General features: G+C 42.5%; 1 protein-coding gene across 2 annotated transcripts in view; it reads left to right on the forward strand.

Annotated features, from left to right (window-relative positions):
* RABGEF1 (RAB guanine nucleotide exchange factor 1) overlaps window positions 1-22,826 on the forward strand; it is a 415,118-nt gene that overhangs the window by 205,395 nt on the left and 186,897 nt on the right. The gene's annotated exons all lie outside the window — the stretch shown is intronic.

A 22,826-nucleotide genomic window follows, 5' to 3' on the forward strand; every position in this document is an offset into this window, starting at 1 on the left:
CACTGACTGAATTACAATCAGTATTCTGGTGGCCGGGAATGAGTGTAGAACACCAAATATATGCAAACAATTGTGAAAACTGCAATAGGGATCGCAGTAGCGAACCTTGCTACCGGCTACCAATCAGAAAGAGCGTAACGCTGCCTACACCCCGTCCTGCGTCCTATTAATAGTTAAGACGAAATGCACTTAAAATAATGAGGCCACCAGCGCTCGGCTGACGCTAGAACGGTTATAAAAGATTAGCGAGTCCATATCGGCATATACGCAATTACCACGTTCCATTCTGACCAGGGTCCTGCTTTCAGCTCTCGAGCTTATAAGGAGGCCATGGCTAGCATGGGAATTGGGTTGCGGTATTCTTGTCCGTCGCACAAGTGTGGTAGAAAGAAAAAACCGGGACATAAAGCAATCTATAACAGCGAAGGTATTAGGTTCAGGCGCTGGGTGGGTCAAACATTTAATAAGTGTCCAGACTAGTCTTAACAACATGCCAAGAAATTCTCTAAAAGGTTTCAGCCCATACGAACTATTGTTCGGAATAAGAATGCGCGTTCAGGACCTCGATAGTCAGATGTCAGTGGTACAAGAAGAAACAAAGCAGTTTGAAGTAAAAGACCGTTTGGCTGTTTTACAGGAACTAAATGAAACAAGAAAATCATTAAGCAACATAAAGTTAAAGCAACAGCCAAGTACCACTGACGAGGCACCACCCGCAACAGCCCCAGCAAGGCCTGTCTGGATTCCAAAGATTGGGGATCTAGTCAGAGAAAAGATCGCGGTTAAGAAGGAATTTGGGCCTTCTTACAGAAAAGCAGTACCTGTCTTAGCAGTCACCGGAACAAGATCAGTTGTGCTACCGCCCCTTGCTGGTAAAAAGGAGAACAGAGTCGTGTCCATCGACCTGGTAAAACCACAAGCATGTGGCCTATAATCAACAGTAGGCCCAGTGGACTCCCAAGAAACAACAGAATACCCAAACTTGCAACAATCCAAGAGATTCAAACTGAAAGACTCATCACATTCGATCAGCCTGCAGTGCACAATGAAGGACTATGCAATAATGCCATGGAACTCGTGCCTCTTGAAACACAGATTGAAACAGTTCGTCAAGAAACAACACCAGTCTACAATGATGTGGCATCAGAAAGTGCTACCGAGAGACAGATTGAAAGAACAATCCCATCAATTGACAGAACTGCCTCTGGTTATTTCATCAACTTCGACAACTTCTCTGAAGATCAAAACGACCCCGAAGTGATGCCAGAAACAAAAAAGTCTTTTAAAGAAAAAGCAACGGAACTCTTTCATCAACTGAAGGAAATCTACCTCATTTCCCCTTGGCTAGAGTTCTGGTTCGGTCTAGGTGTATTTTTCCTCCTGCTTTGGCTCATCATGGTACTATGTTTGGGAAAATTCATTGAAGGAAAATATATTACAATGGACACAGCAAGTCAGAACATCAACCTAGTCCTGAAACCACACAGATCATCCCACGTGAAGAAAAGAGAACTGTCAACAGTAAATGTCACAGCAATTCCAATACCTGGTGGGGTAGTATGGGAGAAAACAGACTATGAGATCTATGGTCCGGTCGAAATCCTGAAGTATCCTCATCAACTAAAGGTTTCCTTAAGTGACTTTGTGACACCAAGTACATTCTCTGATGATTGGGACTTTAACAGTATTAATGACATGATGTCTGATTTAGTAATGTCAGCTAGATTCACAGATCATGATTATTTACAAGGTTCATCTAGTTATGAGCAGTTATTCTGTTACACCCACTATGGGGATCATTACTTGCATAAATCTGCACAGCCTAGAAATGTTTTTATGTATAATCAATGGGAACATTGTTCTACACCACCTAAAAGCAGTTCTAAAGCATTTTTTGAGAAATTCAAATACTTTTCAGGGTTTAACACCAGTGATGCAGAAACGTTTTATTATAAACTGTTAGATAAAACAGGAATGAAAACAATGCTGACAAATTCTAAATTGATATATTCAGAAGCATTTTATGACAAAATGATGACATTAGGTTTTGATTATTGGAAAAATAATATTGAAACGAAAACAATTTGGGGTACAAAAGATTGGCAGGTGCAAGGCATAGAAGCACTATTTAGAACCTGCATGATACCAGAACAAATGTTATTTTTAAATGACACTATACACCAAACATCTTGTCTTGGCCTAGCCAAGAACAAAGAAATGAAAACACCGTCTATACCAAAGCCAATAGCTGAGAATACAACTGCAGATAATGAGTTAGACGTGTCACACATTTTACATTTCAACAGAACACATCCTGATTGGAAAAAATGGTTAATCTGGCCTACAGACACAAATAGCTGTCAAGATAGGTTCCTGAATAAAACACAAGGGTTAAAAATGACCAGATTAGACCCAAGATATTCCCAGAGACAACATCCAGGAATTATAACCACATACAGTGTAGGCAAACTCTGCCTAGAATGGCTAACTACATCCACACTGGCTGAAATTAAGCAACACTTGTCTTTATTAAAAGATGGTGCTGATTTGCGCGATTTCATTCTTGGACCACGCAAACAGCGTCAAAAGCGTTTCATAGCGACCAGCATCTATGCAGCTTACAACGAGGCTTGGAAAGTAAAGCAAATTGAAACTGCTGAAAAGATACGAGAAATTGATCGTATTAATTTGGAAAAATCACTTTCTGTGGTAGACAATGGGTTAATGACTCTGTCTTCCAGAATATATTCTTTGGACAATATTGTATCCTCTGCCTTTGATGTGATAGACAGAGATTTGCTAATGTTACAACATGGCCAGTTTCAATTACGCTCTATTATAGAACTAGGCTGGACGCTGCAAAATCTTCGTTCAGGCTATGTGCCTTGGCGTCTGATAAACACAACGTCATTATTTTCCATTTTTAACCTTACTGATAAACAGATCAGTTTGGCACAGAAAGGAGCAGACTATACAATCTTGAGCATCGAGAAACTCGAGAGATTACCATTGACAATGTCAGAAAGCCCTGTCATTGAATGGATAATACACGGAATTATCACAATTCCGATAACAACTTTCCGATTTCATAAATGCCTTGAATACATACCTGCTGGCCAATATGAACAATTGGGTAAGGGATATGTTAAATCCGAATGGAAATTACCATACACTCATTCTTGCTATAGTGACAGCGACAAAAATGTATTTCTTAGTGGTGACAACTGTAAACATTCACTAAGCGGTATACCTTTGTGTCAGGGTATTAATTTACACGGAGCATGTGATGGAAATTCAAACAACCTTTCATGCCACCAGCTAGTCACACCTGCAACTCAGATAGAGCCCTTCTTTATGCAACTCGCAAACAGGAGTTACATTCTAAGAACGGATCACAGGTGCTGTGGCCTCGCGCCCGGACTAAGTTATCTAGTAGAAGTAACGTCCATGGTCAAATGTTGTATGCAAGCATTGTTTCCGAGCGGGCCTCCAGACACAGTGACTCCCCTCTGGCCTCGTCTGAATCTCTATTCTATACGAATTGATACATTAAGCAAAATGAAATCTGTGCTTTTACAGACAACAGTGCCTATAACGTCATCTAAAGAGACGTATGATCTACTAGTCGCAAGGACGGCTACTGAGGTCCATGACCTTTTATCAACAAATTGCCCCGTGCATTTCGTACAAATACTCGAGCAACTCTTTAACATGTCTAGTGCCACGAGCATCCCAGGCATATTTAAGACAGTCTTTACGGGACTGCTAACACCCTTCCAGGCAATTTTGGGAATCTTTCCTAATTTTGTGCACTCCATCTTTGGTGGTATTCCACTATTTTTTGGACTCATCGCAGGGATTCTATTTTTGACCATCCTGCTACGTTATGGCAAACCTCGGCTCAGACATAGCTCCCATGGGAATGGAAGAAACAATCCTAGCAATGCGCTACAGGGACAGGATAACTAACGTCCTCGGATTGGCCAGGCTGAGAGATCTAAACATGACCTGGTTCCTTTCATTCAGACCGATATGGCAAAATTGCATTTTACCTGTGCTACGGTGTATGCTTTGCGGCGAGGAATGCGTGTTGGACATCTGTCTTTCACTTCCATCAGCAGTACCAATGGACGTCGATACTTTGCTAAGTCCAATAACGGCTCACGCATTGTGTTGTCCCCAGCGGCTACCAATCCTTATGACGGCATTCGTGGAGACTCCTGTACTACAGCCAAGTGGTAACAGTGGAGCGAGTGACAAAAGCAACATCATCCAGGTACAACGTTCTGTGAGCATTGCTGATCCTGCCTTCGATGACAGCAATCATTCTCACACCTGCCAAGTTACAGCGCTATCTAATTTGGTTGAACTATCACCTGATTTTGTAGACCAATTCTTTGCGAGCCTGTCTGATACGATGTTCTCACCCACAGAGAAACAATAACTTTTGAAAAGCTTTCCGACACACGGCGTTCCCATGAACTCTGAATTCGGCCTTCAGTTTTGATCAACAAAAAAAACTGCCAGGAGCTTTGGTAAACTGATTTTTCTTTGAATTGGACAATTTTTTTAATATTGACCCTTTTCTTTTTTGGCACGAACAATTCTTTGCTTAACGTAAAAACTATTCTTAGAGAACAGAAGCTTCACACTTCTATTTCTAAACACATCTAGAGACATAACAACATAACACCAGCCTCTAGCACACATATTATTACAATGCATTTTTATGTGATGATTTATCTCGCATTTCTTCTGTCAGAGATACTTCATGTGTAATTCTTTATGCATAATCGTTCATTGATTTCATATGCAATAATTTTTTTGAATGATTACTATGCTTTTAAAAAAAAAAACGTACAGTACCTAAATTCCATGTATTACAAGTACGCCTATTTCGAATGCATTTATGTATTTTGGGGTGGGCTATGTTACACAATGTTACACATGCATCTAATTGCTTAGTTTTAGTAATTTTGATGGACATGAATTCGTGGAGTGGGTGTCATGTGCTTATCTAGGTTCCTGATCGATACTGTGACCTTATGCCCCTATTCGGCTGTAAATCCATTTATTCCCTATATTGGCATAACCGTTCAAGTACGATTTTCTGTAAAGTCATCTCTGGCCTCACACGAGCAGAGCCACAGAGCCACATTCCAGCATGACTCTCTGCTACTTCCTTTGCGACCAATTAGTGCAATGACAGAGCAGCAGTCACTATCTGATATTCCTAGATAACACTCCGAGTTCTTCAACAAGATAAAAACTTAGCAAACCTGGAAATCCCCGCTTGCTATGTTTTGATTAGTAATAGAACTCTAATGAGCAACTGATAGCTGCCACTTCCTAGTGACATCTTTAATTGACGTCTTATGTCCAGCAAACTTGCGTCAAACCCGGCACCTGTCAGGTATAAATATTACCAACGTTGCCTTAAGCAATGCGAAGCTAGCTGCTGTTGAGCGAGCGAACATGTTGCTGATGCCAGCTGCCTGCATGACCCCGTGTTGGTAACAACTAGCACTCTGTCGCTGCAGCCTGCTATCCTGTGGTGGTGAAGCTACTGATTACCATTATCGCCGCTACAGCGCGACCTATGGTGCAGTACGCTTGAGGAGCCGTGCAGCCGTCCTCTGCGAAGACATCCAGCCCAGCTGCCCGCGGACGCTGTCACCCCTCCTTCCTCCAGACGCGCTGAGAGAAGCCGCTGCCTTTCTCGTGCAGAGAAATCCAGTCCCGGCGCTTCCAGTTTACCCTCGCAGGTGACTGGGATATCGAGAGAGACCCCTGAAGGAGATACCAATCCTCCATCATTCTATTCAGAGGTATGGTGTTGACTAAACCCTTAGAAGAGAATTCTTGAAACAAACCTTGGCAAAACCAACTTAACTTAAGCTACTTACTTACTCCCCTTCTCACGTGTTAGGCCTAGGTCAGGCACACTGGGGTAGGCTTAGTTAGAAGCACCAGTTGAGTATGTTAGCCTAATGTATATATGACTGTATAAATGTTTTATTACTTTTAAACCATTGTATGGCTAAGAAACCATATCAATGCTTTTACAGTTCTATTTCGCTATTCTTATCTTACTGTACGTACTTTTCATAATAACAGTTATTGCAATTGTGGCAATACATTTCTCTTGTACGAGAAGAAAGACTGTTCAATAAATGTTAACCTTTATTGATACACGCCCGTCTCTCTATTCTCTACATACCGTGAAAGTAAACTGCACTAGACTGACTGAGTGAAATCTATGTCTATTGTTTCACACGACCCTAGAGATCGACTCTTGATCTGAGGAGCAAAGTTGTCATGTTGCACGGTTGTTGGAAAGCTGAATCCCTTCTTGTCTGTGCCAAGGAAGCTGATCACTTCCTATGCAGAGAAGAAAGTTTCCAGTGACCTCTGAGCTAGTTGGTAACACAACCCAATTAAGTTTAGCATAGTCAGTGGAGGCCTGGAATATAAGCAGTTCCACGTCGATACTACTGTTTATGTTATTCCAATGCGCAGGGCCTAGTGGGAAACTAGGAACTACACTACACCTTGGGAAGCTGAGTTCAGGTGATTGAATGAAAGTGGAGTGCTTCATTAAATGCTTATGACTGACAATAACGATTACGACCATTTAAAAATAAGAACGGTTTCTGTGACCAAAAGTGTAAATACATGATCACAGAATGAAACTTTTTTGTGGATCAGGGTCTCAGAAAAGTTGTAATAAGGGGTAACCTGCAGACTATAACGCCCATTATAAGTGTGTAGCTAGTGTTAAATATTTCAAGTTGCAGTAGCGATGAGGCATGTTCTTATGGACCTTTGATGGAGCGCTCTATAAGATCGAGGAATATCTGACTACAAAAGTGGTGCAAGCACAATCAGATAAAAACGTAAAAGGGAGGGAAGGCAAAAAGCAAATCTAATGTGCAAAAATTAGAAAAGGGCAGTCACACTTGGTTACCACAAGGGTTGTACACAGGTAAGACTGAACTTCAAGAGCGATAGAAAACCGATTCACGTTCTCAACAACATATAAGCGGTAGATACTGGAATGTAAGCATAGGACACAGAGTAAGAAATCAAGGACAAACTGAAGAACAAACAAGGCAGGACAAGCACCAGGATTCTAGGGACTGTAGCAAGCAAGAGATTGGTACAACAAGGAAACTTGAAACTGCAAAATTGGAAACACAGTGAAAGGACACATAAAATAAGACGCAAAATAAAAAAGACGGGGAACCAGATACAAGGACTGAAACAAGTAAGAAGCAGTAGGAAATTATAGTATGCACAAACTAGGAACAGATTAAATAGGAAGCAGTTCATGACAACAGCTAACTGTTGACAAAAGACAAAAAAGAGTTTAGCAAAATGCAGTGCATGGCCACATGAGATCTGCGGCAAGCTGCACTGGAACAAGGCACAGGCGGTAGCAGAAATGAGGCTGGAATTGGTCATTAAAAGAGGCTTTAAGAGTTCCGGTATGCAGGGGTTCAAACAACAATGCATGAACAAAGAGCTTTCTGGCAGCAGCAGCATATAAGCCGTTCCAGGCAGCAGCAAGCCCTGGGCGGAGTCATGTGATTGGGTTGCGCAAGGTTAGTTACATATGTCTGCACTTCCAATATCACGCAGGAATAGGGAATCCACTGCTGAAAACAGCGGGCCTAGTAAAGCAATGTTCCGTGGATGCTGAGGACTTTGTGAATACGTGGTAGTACATTATCAGATCTGTAGTCCTACAAAGTAAATGTAGGTTTTTCACTGTGCCCAGGCTTAAACTGCCTGCAGGCAGTAGTCCTATTAAGTCTCATGAGTGTTGATGGTGATTCCGTTCTGTAGTTGGTCCATGTACAACACCCCCAAAGGCGGAGCAATGGAATTGTGATATGTTGAAAAACTTTAGTTGGGCTTTAAATAAAGCTAGTATCAGCTATTGGCTTACAATAAGGGTGGAGCTGCAAATTAGAAGAGGTAGATTTCTCCTTTACTTTAGTTACCTTTAGTAAGAAATTACTTGCACAAAGTGAGATAAAAAAGTGAAAAGTGTATTTTGCGTTCTTTGTTCATGTTTCATTTCTGTGTCTATATGTATTATTCAAACTTCTAAAGAATTGCTTTGTGTTTTTATGTTATTCGTTTACTATAATCAACATTTAAATGTTTGGGTCTTGGGGCATCTATTTGCTGTGCTTGTTTTTCACAATTTGGAGGCTCTATTCACGAAGTCCTTTCTTTTATGCATTTATAGCTTTCGTGATTTAATATGTACCCTCATATTAAATTATTTAAATATATCCTGAATGTGCCTATATTTGCATGCACATCCCTGTGAATGTAAAATTCTACATTAGAGCTTTTTTCATTGAAAAGGTGAATAAACTGACCGACCAAAACAATGTATAATAATATCTTTTTACTTCCTAGACATTTTTAGGTTGATGTTTGGCTAGGACTACTCTGGAACCTCATGTAGGTGCTGTACTGACATCCTCAACAAATATGCACAAAATTGTAAGCAGGATATTGGCCTACCTAGGGATCTCCTATAGAGTTCATATCGCAATCACACGTGTGATCTGTTGCCTGCGCTATGTGAACAAACTTTTCATAGTACACCAGAAATCCCTACTAAAGAATTTACAAATGAGTGCAAAACTTTTGTGGCCATGCTACTTCAACACTTGCAGTCCTGAGATATCACCCTAACCCTTGTGATCCGCATTATGCATAACACACACTAACCCTCCTACAGACAAAAGCATCTTTTCCATCACAGTCCTCCACTCAGAGTGCAAGATTTGAAGAAAACCCGACTCAGCAGTTGCTCTTTCTCAGTCAAAACTGTGGAACCTCGTTACAAGTTTGCTTCTGTTAATTTGTAGGCGTTTGGATGATCTTCAACACCCTTCAGCCATGAAATATGTGAACCAAAAGTGCTAAAAACGAGTGAGGAATGGTTTTATAAAGCTATATGAAGTGCAGTCTGTCATTTCGAATAAAATCTTATTTTAAATCTTACTAAGCACCAGAAAATGTCTCTACTTGTGCAGGTGGCTCCATGCGTCTCTATTACAACGCCATTCATGCCAGAGACATGAAGACACACAGCCGCAGAGAGGTGTCACACTTGTATTCTGATGTCCGTTCCTTTTTTCCATGTTTTTTTAATGTGGATACAATGCTCTTTCTTGTGTCTTCAAAAAACTAATTTTATCAGTGTGATAAGGATAAGCCACTGACGCCTTCAGGGTTTACACAGTCTCAAAGGGGTCACAAATGTTTGTCTGTGGTGTCTTGGCCCTAATCATAACTGACTATTGCATCCAAAGAATAACACAAAGCAGGAAGCCAAACTCTACATGGCTGAACATAAGAAGAACGGCAGCAAAAAATAAGCACAAAAAACACCGTAAACTTTACTACTTGACTTTTGGAAGCTCCCTTTCGTGGGAGACATTGCATAGTCCGTATCTTCTAAATCCAACTCCGGATTTATCTTCCTACTCCAGACTGGTCCTGATCCTTAAAAACATGTAACCGAATACGCTGGCTTTTCTTATCTGCAGCAGGTTACAGCATCCTAAGGGGGCCATGCTGTAAATCTTAAATAGTACTCTGTCTCCCTCTCGCGTGTACCACGACTAGCTATTCCATCTTTTCACTGAGCTCTGAGTGTCAGATCTGCCATTGGCATAAGTCACTAAATCTACTCCTTGGCCTTGTCGGTTGTCATCCACCACCATTGCCAACTGCTCTGACAACATCAATACCAAATAGTGTAGGCCGCAGAATAGGACCCCTCTTTAGTAAGACTCCGTCCAATGTTGCATTATACTGTGACGAAAACAAAACCCTATGTTGAAGATGAACACATAGCAGCTCTACTACCACGAAGTCGGAGATTTGACTCTGTGCAGCTTATTTGACGAGGAGAATGATGCAGAGAGAAATTAGTTGCTTGCTCCTCAGTATTCTGATGCTGGCCTATACCTCGGATTAAAAACATCAGTATTCTTTACACCTTAACGGAGTTGGCTCTGGATTGTATGTATAGGCCTCTCATTCAGGAGAGCAAGTGATCTGTTGTGGCAGTTCGCAGGGCTGCCAACGTTTTGGACTTCTGATGCAAGCATGGTTTGAAGCTCTAGTTGATCCTATCCTGGCAGCTTAGTCAGACATTTTGAGCTCCGTCTGTAAGCCATCCCATTGCCAGATGTCATAGGTAGGCACTTGGGGATGCTGAGTTTCTGACTCCGCACTGGGGACCCGAGAGTTTGATGATAGAGTCGTCAAGTTGTAAGGTTAATTCTAACTCATTCCCTTCAGTCTTTCCAGAAAGTGAGCTGAAACTGCTTGGACAAAACATACTTTTCATATGACAGTTTGGCACTGCATTCTCTGAATGACTCTTACCTCCTGGCTTGCTACTGTTATACTCTTTGGGAGGTTGCACAAGAGATCTTGCGTTGCCAGATGATCTCTGCGTGTCCTTTATGGTTCAAATTCGGAATGAGGCAGCTTTTTTGCTCTGGCATGGATGCCACTGATTTTCTTGCATATAGGAACCAGTGTTATCACCTGCATATATGCATGGATGTACTCTACAGAATTTTCCAGAGACTTTCAAGCCTCCTTGATTGGCATGGCTTAAAGTTGCACTCTGCTCATTGATTTTAAGTCAGATTCTGCACTGGAGAAGTTTAAGACTAGTTGTGTGACCCATCTCTTACTTGGTCTGATTTCACCCCCTATGCTCGGATTCCACCAGCAGTATTGGCCACCAGCAGTATTGGATGGTTTCAGGTTACTCCAAGGGCATTGCTTTCTGTAACAGTCTACCATCAAAACCAATCCAATAGCCTGTGCAGAAATTTCAGGTCTGTGATAGAGATTGCAATGTTCCTCCTCCACACAGAGTACTGCAACATAATGTTTTTAGTTCATCCTTGAGTTGTACACAATCGCCCAATGGAAGGCTTTAAAAGATGAAGCACAATGAGCCAATGGTTGATGCTCTAAATCAAACAATGCCCCCTGCTCAGGGGGGCATTGCAGATCACTCCTCCTACTGTAGAAGAATTGAAGTGTTTGTTTGGCAAATGCAAATCTGGCTCCCCCATGTATCCTATCCCTCCTCATGTTATGAGACTAATAGGAGATAGCTTAAGCCCAATATATCAGGATCTCATCTCTACTTCATTGCAATCAGGGATAATCGCTTCTTCCTGGAAAAGGACGCATGTCATCCCTCTCCTCAAAAAAGTGAAAGCACTAACTTCAGACCCATCTTTCTGCTCCTGGTGGTCTCTAAGATTATTGAGAAGATCGTAAACACCCAACTATTGTTATACCTGAATACCTTCATTCTCCTCCGCCCCTCACAATCAGGCTTCAATGCTCACCATATCACGGAGACGGCGCTTATGAAAATAACAGACTCCATCAAATTTATGTTGAACCCTGGCCACAACGTCGCCTTAATTTTATTAGACCTTTCTGCAGCCTATCTCATGATCTCACATGAGATATTGTTACAACACCTTGATACAATTACAGTGGAAGGGACTGTCCTAGCCTGGCTGAGTTCCTTTTTGGACCATAAAGAACAGGCTGTGTGGCTTAAGCCGTTTTTTCCAGAGGCGAAGATTCTTAAGTGTGGAGTCCCTTATGGCTGTGTGGAGTCCCTCAGGGCTCGGCCCGCCACTTTTTATTATTACATGACGCAGCTGGAAATCCTAATTGAATAATTTGATACCCAAGTGGTTTCTTGCGCAGATGACACCCAGCTTCTGCTGACTTATGACAACATGTGGCAGAAGCTAAGTCAGAATTTGCAGCGTGCATGGTAGCAATGATGGGTTGCTTAAAGCCAGCTGTCTACAATGTAATCTGGAGAAAACTAAGGTCCTGTTTGTTGCCAACTCCTTGCCTGGTCAGATGCCTGGCCAATTAGCTGCACTTTACGCCCTTACGGAGGTGGCTAGGAACTTGAGTTTAGGGGTTTATGCTGACACACATCTATCCTTCCAATTTCAGATCTAAGCAATGGTTAAAACCTCCTATTGGATTCTTAGGATGTTGAGAACATTTCTTAACCTCTTGCCCTGGGAAGCTCAGAAAACAGAGGTCTACGCATTGATCCTGTCCAAATTGGACTATGCTAACATTCTTTACCTTTTGAGGCCCACTCTACCTAATACAGTGACTGCAAATGATGCAGGTCACAGCATTTCGCCTTTTAATTAAATTCCCCAAACATACCTCCGTCTCCCATTACTTTGAGGAGCTATAGAGGTTCAGTATAAAGAGATCTTCTGCCCTGTAGAAAGTGAGTGATTGTTAGTAGCGGTTAAAGATTTTATTTTTACTTGTAGGGCTCTCTTCTAAGCCAACGTTATGAATTGTGAGCAGAAACTAGTTTATCTGCAATTCAGTCTTGTGATTCCAAGTCTATGTGAAGCACTCTGATAACCACAGGTCTTGTCAGTGCTATATATGGGCTAGTAGTGAGCTATGCATGATGGTGGGTGTATTTTATTACAAATACCTAATTGCACCACATGCTGAGTTAATGAAATACAGAGAAGAGTTCTAGTTTTACTCTAGGTGCCCTCCAGCCTTGCACTCTCCTTTAGCAGTGATGTCAGATGCTACAGACTCAAACCGGCTCATAAAAGCATGCCAGTACGTGCTTGAACCTCCATCTTTGAAGAGCTATAGGGGTTAAGTATAAAGAGATATTCTGCCCTGTAGAAAGTGAGTGATTGTCAGTGGTGGTTAAAGATTTTATTTTTACTTGTAGCCAATGTTATGAACTATGAGCAGAAACTGTAGTTTACTTACAATTCAGTCTTGTGATTCCAAGTTTATTAGAGGCATTCTGATTCTCACAGATCTTGTCCGTGCTATATATAAAAGTTCACCCACAAAAGAAATCAATGAAATACCTGGAACAGAGTTCACGGGGGGGTGTACCCTAGTAGAATAGGTATTGTGGCATATCCCGGTTTGTAATGGGTTTGGCTGTGTGTGCCAAGTTCAGACTCCACTTGGTATTTCTTTCTCTTTGATTATGATAGAGCACTACACTTTCTATTCATGTGCTCAAGTCTCCTCCTACTGCATCAAATCTAGGGTCATCCATCTATCAAGGAGCTGATGTGGAAATATGCCTTTTAAAGAGCACACCGTTGCAGGGGTCACCCTTCTCTGTCCACGGGTCCGTAGACTACCAAAATAGAGATTGGCACTGACGCTGGAATTCAAATAACAATTTTATTAATCACTCATGAGTGGTACCGCGTCCATACAACACCCTCAAGTGTTCCAGTAGGTAGTACATTGAATACACAGACCATGGTGCTTATATACAGAGTTTGTTGCAGAGTAAGCATGTAGTTACAAATAGAAGGTACAAGCATACACAAGAATAACTACCGACAAACATGGGCAGATGGGAGATCACTTAGTCAGCAAAGTGGGAGGGGGAACAGAACTGCTTACAGCAGCCACACATAGTCAACAGTTACATCTTGGACCAGGTGCATTCCAGCAGCTATAGGCCTTTTCTAAGCATGCACATTGCTTTGGCTCAGTAGAGAAGGAGTTAACTAAAGTTAATGACACAAGCAGAATAGAAAGACAAGCAACAGTGAAGACAGAAGAATTACATAGCTAACAAAATGGATGCCACAAAAAAGATGGCTTCAGCTTATGCTAACGGAAATTATTTTCGATTTCCTCACTGAGAGAAGGGTTCCACTTACTGAGCGTGAAGTTAGTGTCGAGAGTTGGTCCCTCTAAGAACAATACCATGCATTATGGGAAAATTAGCACCTAGAGGGGCATCTTTGTGTGTTTAACATTCTTATGCACTCATTCTAATCATCTTTCTCCTTAGGCACATCTCCGCCCCCCTGTGACTAAATGTTTAGCTTCGGAAATCTAGCGGCACAACAAGGGGAAAAGAGCAGCAAGCAGTTGTTACTTCAGCCACATTTCTCTTAATTAACGGCTTGCCTCCTTGTTTAACCGCGATAATGTCAGTGCGCCGAGAATCGAAGGCAAATCTGTAACGGACAAGAGGCGAATTTGAAACCAAATCTCGACACTGAAACTACCAAAGAGTCAATCTTTCAAACCTCCTTATTTGTGTTGGCTCGTCGTACGATGAAAGAGGAAGCCAACTGGTGAAAGTTGGAGGCTGGCAGACTTTAGCAACATTTCAGGAATCGTTCAGGGCTTTTCAGCATTCTTGCTGCAATATTATCTGTACATGCTATATTCTCTTCACATTCCCAAGTCAACATGTATTTAGAAAAGTAGATCCCCGGAATGTTGTTTACCAAAAAAAGAAAAATTGAACTGAAAGCGCGCACGGCGCAGTGCTGAAAATAAAACGAGAAGCGGCCGCCATTATTACGTGGGGTGCCTGGCTGCTTGGAAAAATAAATACAAAAAAAGTGCCCCCCATTGCTAAAGCTGGCGTCCTACCAGTGCGATTTAGATTAATTAAGCAAAGAGTTCTCCCACAGGTCTAATGCAAGCTGAACAGTAAGGACTCTGTAAAAGATCCAGTCGTGATGGGAGTTTACAAAAGACAGGGCGGTACTAAGGAGGGACTCGTAAGCCTATGAACAAATCAAAAGCTAACATTTATATAGGACAGTCACTGCAGCCAATTGAAACGATGGTGGGAGAGTGGGCAGAGCTTCAAGTCCGTACCTCACTCCTGCATGCCTTGCAGCAGCGCATGCTCTGTCCAGGCTGTCTAAAAAAAGTATAATTTATAAAGCACTCACTGTGGCACAGTCAGCCTTTTACAAGGCTGGGGCCAAATACCTGTCCAACAAGATTTTTGAATACTGTCCAAAAATACCTTTGCGTTCCAGTCTGCCCAGTTACTGGCTACTCCCTACACAAAACGTAGGAAGTAGGGCGGGTCTGCCAGCTCTGTTTTGGCAGCAAAGTACTGGAACAAGCTCTCTCTTCCACTCAGATGCATCCTAGTGTAAAACATGTTTTGAAAGCAACTGAAAGCACATTTGTTCAAACTGTGGGTTGGTTGATGTTTTCCTTGTGGCCGTTTGTCTTAACACCAGGACTCTCCCGTAGCTGTGCATTTTGGAAATTCACTCAATCATTCAAGGCTGAAACACCCACACACTGATCATCAATAACTTCAGACCAATGAGTCCTTGGTTAGATACACTCTGTCTTTTCAGAATAGTCCTCCTCACATTCCAGTGTTTCTGCTGATTTGACATCTGGTCAAGTGAATGGTGGCCCAACTCCCTGGGTACTTGTCCCACTCCTGTTTCCCAGGGTAAAAATCTTGGAGTAGTGCTTGATGATGGCCTTTTCATGTCTCGCCAGGTATCCAGAACAGTTGCTACTTGTTTTGGACTCATCCGAGTGATAAAAAAGATCTCTCAGTTTCCGTCCATTGAAGCCCGGAAAAAGGTTGTCGTGGCCCTAATATTGGCCAGGCTGGACTACTGGAATGCGCTTTATTTGGGTATAGATAAGGTCCAGTTGCGCCGCCTACAGCGGGTACAAAATGCCGCTACGAGGCTGGTACTCGATCTTCCCAAGTGTTATTTGGCCTCCTCTGCTCTCAGTTCATTTCATTGGCTCCCGGTGGACCGGAGAGTCCTGTTTAAGACTCTATGCATCACCCATAATGCATACTACGGACATGGCCCTGTGGGCTTAAAGAATATTTTTCACAGGTACGCTCCCGCTAGGAATCTCCGGTCAGCCAATAAAAATCTGCTTGCGGTTCATAGATTTAAAAAGATGGGATGGGGAGGTAGAGCCTTCTCATAGGCTGCGGCAAAGGCGTGGAACGCTCTCCCTGTTTCTCTTTCGGGCCAGCAAGCTCACTCTATTTTCCGTAAGACCCTCAAGACCTGGTTGTTTCCTGTAAAACAAAGCGAGTATGTATGCTGGCTGTACCTGTAGGCCCGTCTGTCTAGAGCACCTTGATGCCCTTGGGCGTAGTCCTACTTTTACAAGTGCCCTTTTCATTTCATTCATTCATTCTTTTCATAGATTATGAACTAATAGTTTCCACTGGGGTGTTGATGGTGTATGTATGTATATGGTACTTGTATAGTGCCAAGGGCAGCAGAGCACTCTATAGGGTTAAAAGCAAGGATAAAGCAAAGAAGTGTATTGAGCGTTAGATGGTTTGTGGACTGTTATTGTATCATGATATAGTGGGTTTAAAGAGGTGCATCTTCAACCTGTTCTGGAATTGGTGCACTGTTGGGACAGTCTTGATGGACAAGAGAATATCATTTTCGTTCCTATGCACATAGATGGAAAAGGCTTGTTAACCTTTTTTCTTTTCTGCCCTTCTCTGTCTCTAGTCTGATGGTGTGTTGGCTGTTGGTATACCGAGAGCCATCAGAGAAGGTTCAGGTCATGATGGCTCTTAAAAGATGCATGTGGTTTTGAAAATTGTGTGCCAGCAAAGTTCTGTCAAAATGGGGTGATGTGATCATATTTCTTCAGTTTCTGGTCGGATCATCCTGCAACATGTAGGATGCTGTTAAAGAAAAGCCAGTGTGGAGTCTGAGAGGCCATAGTGCAGAATGTCTCCTCCATCCAGATGCAAGAGTACGAGGGTTTCAGCAGCAGTTTTGAGGTCGCATTCTGGGAGGAATGGTTACACTTTCATCATTAGAAACAGCTGGTACCATGCCATCTTTGTCTTCTTGGGTACCTTAAAAGGTGCGTTGGTGTGTAGGGTGAGTCCATTTGATCTGGCATGGACTGAAACCTGAGGTTCAAAGCCATCAAGTTTCATGATATTGAGTCCTGTTTTTACTATTTCTTGCTTGTTCTTTCTTGGTAGGGTTGTTCTTCAGATAGGTGCTGCTCCTCCAGGTCTGGATGATGTGTAGGCGTATGTTGGATATTTGTAGAGGAGGAGACCATCAAGTAGATTTATGTATTGTTGGCATATTGGTGAATGATAATGCTCTTATTGGTGTGATGATGGGAAAAAGCATGGACCCTGGGTGACTCTGCAGGAATAGGGATGTTCTGGAACCGGGAGGTGCCCATGTAAGTGTATTGATGTCTGTTACAAAGGTGGGAGAAGAATCATTGAAGGACATTGCCAGTAAATCCAATTTGATATTTCAGAATGCGGATGAGGGTGGGATGGTCGACTGTGTCAAGACATTTGAGAGGTGTCAAGACCGCTGAGAGGTTAGCAATATCACGAGGCAGAGGTCCTACTAATCATTGGTTAGGAGGGCCTTGTCTACGACGTGCATGGTAGCTTTCTCAATGCTGCAGCTTGAAGCCTTGAGTATTCATTGTGCAGGAGATGTTTGAGCTCTATTGTGATCTTGGAGTTAAGCCTACACAGGCATATTGCTGATGAAGGATAGGTGTGTTTGGTCATCGTAATCTAGTAGATGCTTCTTTAGGACAGGGAGGAGAGCTCCTGGGAGGATGCCTTGAGTGTCAAAGGCATTGGCAATGATGAGTAGGTATGAGAAAGGTTCTCCTGCGATAGCTTTAATGAAGGACAAAGGTATTGGCTTGGTCAGTGAGCTCTGCGAGAAATATGGCTTTGAAGGATCACCCGTATGTGATGCTATGAGAAGAGGCTTGGACATAAGCCAGCTTGGTATTGTCACAGTGCTGTTTGATCTTCTTAGTTTTTACACTGAAGAAGAGGTTGAGGGCCTTACGTTTGTCTGTGGAGAATGGATTAGGAGGGAGGGGGGGTTCAAGACTTTCTTGGATGTCTATCTTAAGAGCATTTTGCTTCTGTTGGCAGCCTTATTGATGATGTTAGTAAAGTACTTCGCTTTTGCTGATGTGATGTGTGATCTACCTGTTCCTCCGAGGAACTTTAGTAGTATGAAGTCACTTTGGTTCAGCTTTTCTTCCATTTTCTTTCCTGTTTGCAGATTGAGCGTTTTGTGTGATGCAAGTTATTTGGATTACCAAGGTGCTGAAGATTTTAGCTTGTGTTTGTCTATGTTAGTTGGAGAGCGTGTGTTCACGTTATTTTCCAGCAAAGTGTTAAAGTTATTTTGAAATGTGTTGATGTGTCATTGGCAGGGCAAGAGATGAGTTCAAACTTTAGGTTGCTAATGGAGAAGTCTTTAAATTAGCTGAAGATGTTGTGTTCTCTTTAGGAATGACCTTTATTTGTTGATTGGGCACTGAGCAGGTATATTGGAATGGCAAGGAGGTTGGTACAGTCTAGAGGTATTGTGTGTTTGAAATAGTGCATGAAACAGAACAGAGTACTGGACCACCGAGTGATGAACATAATTCTCAGAAAGGAGACATTTTACCTGCCATGTGATACTGTAACAAGAAGGGCAGCGCATGAATTTGCGTTCTCTTTGTCAAGAGGCAGTGAGGTTGTGGTGTTGGCTAGTGCTCAGTGGGGTCTCGCTGCTGGCAAGTCATCTAGTTGGTTCCTTCAGCATCAGGATGATCAGCCTTGGCAGGCTTCATCTTCCTAATCACAAATGGCATCTACACTTAGAAAGGGTTCCAAGTTCTCTGCCCAATTGAGCACACCATTGGTGTATGTTTTTGCTACCTTTGGAAATGCCGTCCCGCCTTTTGCACCTTCATTTTCCTCTTTGAGGGTCTCTGCTAAAATTTCTGTCAACTAAAGCAAGTTTGAGGACTTTTATGTGCACCATTTTGTTTCTCGGTTGAAGCACGTAAATTCAAAAATGGGGATCGATGCTAAACCCTCATAATTACACAGCTAGCAGAATTCTTGGGAGAGGGAGGAAATGCCAAAGATACGGAACACTTTAAGTTGTGATCACTAAAGTGATCTGAGAACCACCTCCCATCTCCCTCCTGCCTGCTCTCACAAAAATTTGTGAGAAGGCTGCTCTTCTTCAAATGGAGAGCTTTGTGGAAACATCTAATGCCCTCCACCCGGCCCAATCGGGCTTTAGGGCTGCCTATAGCACCGAAACGGCCCTGGTGGAGATGTCTGAAGCCATCCGGGAGTGTCTTGATGGAGGTGGCAGAGCGGTCCTAATTTTATTGGACCTCTCTGCCGCGTTCGATACTGTCCCTTATGATCTCCTTCTTGGCCGGCTGTCAGACATTGGTGTTGGGGGAGTGGTGCTTGATTGGCTTTCTTCTTTTCTATCAGATAGGACCCAGCAGGTTTGGATGCCTCCGTATGCCTCGGAGCAAAGACCTTTGCTTACAGGGGTCCCGCAGGGGTCCACTCTTAGCCCCCTTCTGTTCAATGTATACATTACACCTTTGGTATACTTGGCTGAACAGTTCGGGGCTAAGATTGTAGGGTATGCTGATGACACCCAGCTGCTGTTTACCTGGCCAGATGACAACCTGGACACATCCACTGTTCATCTTTGTTTGTCCTCAGTATTTCGCTGGTTAACACAGGCCCAGCTGAAGTGCAATGAGGACAAGTCCGAGGTGCTCTTTTACGGCTCCTTTCCCCCTTCATTCAAGAGCACACTCTGGCCCCCAAACATTCCTGGCCCAACCGAGATGGGAAGACCTGCAAAAAATCTGGGGGTTTGGTTTGCGGAGGATCTCAGATTTGAGTACCACATCAAAAAACTCACCGGCACTTGTTTTGCCACTCTGAAAATGCTCCGCAAATTTTTTCCCCTGCTCCCTAGGGAGGCCAGAGAGTCGGTTGCCAGAGCACTCATACTGGCCCGCCTTGATTATGCTAATGCACTGTTTAGTGGCATTCCAGCATACCTGGTTAATCGCCTCCAAATTGTTCAAAATGCGGCTGTACGCCTTTTATTTAACATCCCTAGGTGGAAGAGCGTGCACACGGAGTTGCGCTCGCTTCACTGGCTTCCAGTTATACAACGCATTCGGTTCAAAGCCTTGGTGCTGGCGTTTCGCGCAATTCATGACCAAGGCCCCTCCTATCTGAAGAGAAGATTCACTAAGTACATCCCGACACGCACCCTGAGATCTGCCTCATTGTTCAAAATGTCTCTTCCCCGCTTCAAACGCGCCAGACTGGGTGGTATGTCATTGTCGGTGGTGGTTGCTCGAGCCTGGAATGCCCTCCCTTTCCACCTTCGCTCCATGCCGACAGTAACTGCTTTTAAAAAACATCTGAAAACCCACCTATTTACGAGTGCAGGTTAGGAGGATTCTCCTGTCTTGTTCTTTGCCGCTTTGATCCGTTTCCCGCGCCAGGATACTCACAAGTAACAGAGCGCGTTACAAAACGGTTTATAACATAACATAACCTATTTGAATGGGTTGGGAGGAGTTTATGAAGTTGTTTTTTTCTTCTTCTCTCTAAGGGGTTGGAATGTGACTACAGAGCAAAAGTTCACATGTAGCTGATCTTTGAATTAACACATTTTCTACTTTAAAAAAAAAAAATCTTTTTTTAATTATTTCTGTCCAAGCTAAATTTATCAGAAAAAAATGCTAAATAAGTACTGCCTCAGAGGAGTGGCTTCATGAATGAGACTGAACTCCCTAAAAGTCAACACTGTCAAAACATAAGTACTTTTGATTGGCAGCCATCCATCATCATGGTCCAGTAGCTGATAATTGTCAGAATTAGGGACTACGTTCACGCCGGTCTCTTCGGTGCGCACCTTTGTTCTATCATCCTCTTTCTATTCAATTACAAAAAAAATCTTCCTCTTGCTTTCTAGACGATAGCCTTTTTGCATAGAATCACTCCTTTTCTTCTTTTTTCATTTTCATTGCACATTTGCTCAGGTAATAGTTGGTAACCACGGGACTAAGTCCCTGTTTCTCCAGTCTTCCTAAATACTTGAAGTCTCAACTTCAGAGAATTCAACATGCTGAAGTTTGCCTCATCTTCAGTGTTCCTTGCTATTCTCACATTTCAAATGTTATGATCACTTCTCCTTAACTACTTGTATTCAAACGTGTTGTTTTCGAATCGCTCTGTTTTGTCCATTGCACATTTAACAAAAATGTGTCCTCCTATCAGCAATCCAAATTCTGTAGCTGCAAACCTCTCAACAATTGGTGGTCGTTCCTTCTCATGCCAGGCCACTAATAAATTAAACTCTCCTCTTAGGTATACAATTTGTAGACGACTATCTGACACTCCGCAGGGCTCTTAAAGCCTGGCTCTGTCCCTCTTATTAATTCTTACTATGGACTCTGGTTAGACCATTCCAGAAATCTAATACAGTGGCACAATACCATCCTGGTTGATCACAGCCTCTACAGAGTTTGCTGCTTTGTCATCACATAATAATCTTTTTACAGACCTCTTGCTATTTTAGTGCCTAAGGTTGATTACCTACTTTTCATAACGAAATTAATTTATTTTGTTGGAGTTTACAATGGCTTTACAAGACAATATTGTGGCACCCTTCTTTAATCAACTTATGGTTTGAATCTCAAGCATTTCTGCTGAGTCAAATGCCAAGTCTGTTTGTAATCTGCCTGATGTACTACCTAACTGAACTACCAATAGCAAGAGCACTGGCTACTGTTGGGACAAGATGGCAGGTAAACACCTTTGATTACATTGAGCAATGTAGTTTGAGATATCTGACCCTGTTAGGTAGCAGTAGTGGTTGCCCAGCATCCACCCACTTAGGCTTAAAGGTATGGTGGTTGAGCCAGTGATTGGAGTGTGTCATGCAGGTCTGATGCTACATTTTATTTTGGTGCATGGTGATACTGGTGAGCGACAGCCATTGAAATGTAACTCCAATTTGCTCTGGAAGTTAGGCGAGCAGCAGTGACATGGACTCTTTCTTTGCATTCTGTAATTTATGGATGTTTACTCTTGGCTATGCTGAGGTATAAGATACTGCATAACTGATGAGGAGTTGCCTTTAAAACCACTGATGATAGAGTGGGAAATAGCTAGACACTATATCAATATATTTGGTTTTTAGTTGTGATTAATGCCTATATGGGCTGTATAGATGGAAAATGTATCATCCTAATAGATAACCAGATGTTTGACTTTGAGTAGCATCACACCTTGGTGAAAAATGTGGGTACCAATCTGAAATGGAAGACTTTAGTTAGCTGTTCTTGCAATTTAAAGATGGAAGCAATTTAGTCTCATGAAAGGAACACTTGCTTTCTGATTGATGCATCACTATATTATCATGTCGAAAGAAGCACCCAGTTAATAGAAAATTTGTGTATTTTGCTCTAGTGTCTTATTGAGTTAATAAGTGGTTTTCAGTCATCATTGAACTCATGCAGTGGAAGCCTTATGAGATCCCACATGTTAAGTGAGTGAGGAAAGAGGTGAATTGTCTGAACTAGATTATTTAGGCCCGGTCAGCAAGAAGTGAAAACCAGACAAGGCAACTCCGTTACATATTTGTGACAGTGGTGCAAGGTGGGATGGTTCATTAGCGAAGTGTCAGAATTTATAAAGGACCCGCATAGTCAAATTGATTTTGATCTGCAGCCTATATTAGTTTTGTTAGTCTGTGTCGTATTGCAGGAGCAGCAGCAGGTGCGCTTATTTTGTTACAAAAACCATGCCGGTCAATGTGTTTCTGTTAGTCTAGTGACAACAATTTCGACAGTTTGTTGACTTCCTGTTAACCAATAAAATGGTAAAGGATGCAGGGGTTAGTAGTGGTGTTTAGAAGAGAAGGGTGTAAAATGGCCTTCTCAAGTGCAATAAAAACAACTCCTTCCAGAAGGGACATGTCGGTAAAGATACTAATGATTGTCAAAAAGAGATGGCATCTGCAGCAGCATCCAATCTGGAGCAGCTTGTAAAGCGGAGTCAATGGGTTTTTACAGATCGTAGAAGTGCCTAGGCCACCCTTAAGGCCAGGACGTTT

Source organism: Lissotriton vulgaris, chromosome 2_1 (assembly GCF_964263255.1).
Source record: "Lissotriton vulgaris chromosome 2_1, aLisVul1.2, whole genome shotgun sequence".
In the NCBI taxonomy this organism is placed as follows: domain Eukaryota; kingdom Metazoa; phylum Chordata; class Amphibia; order Caudata; family Salamandridae; genus Lissotriton; species Lissotriton vulgaris.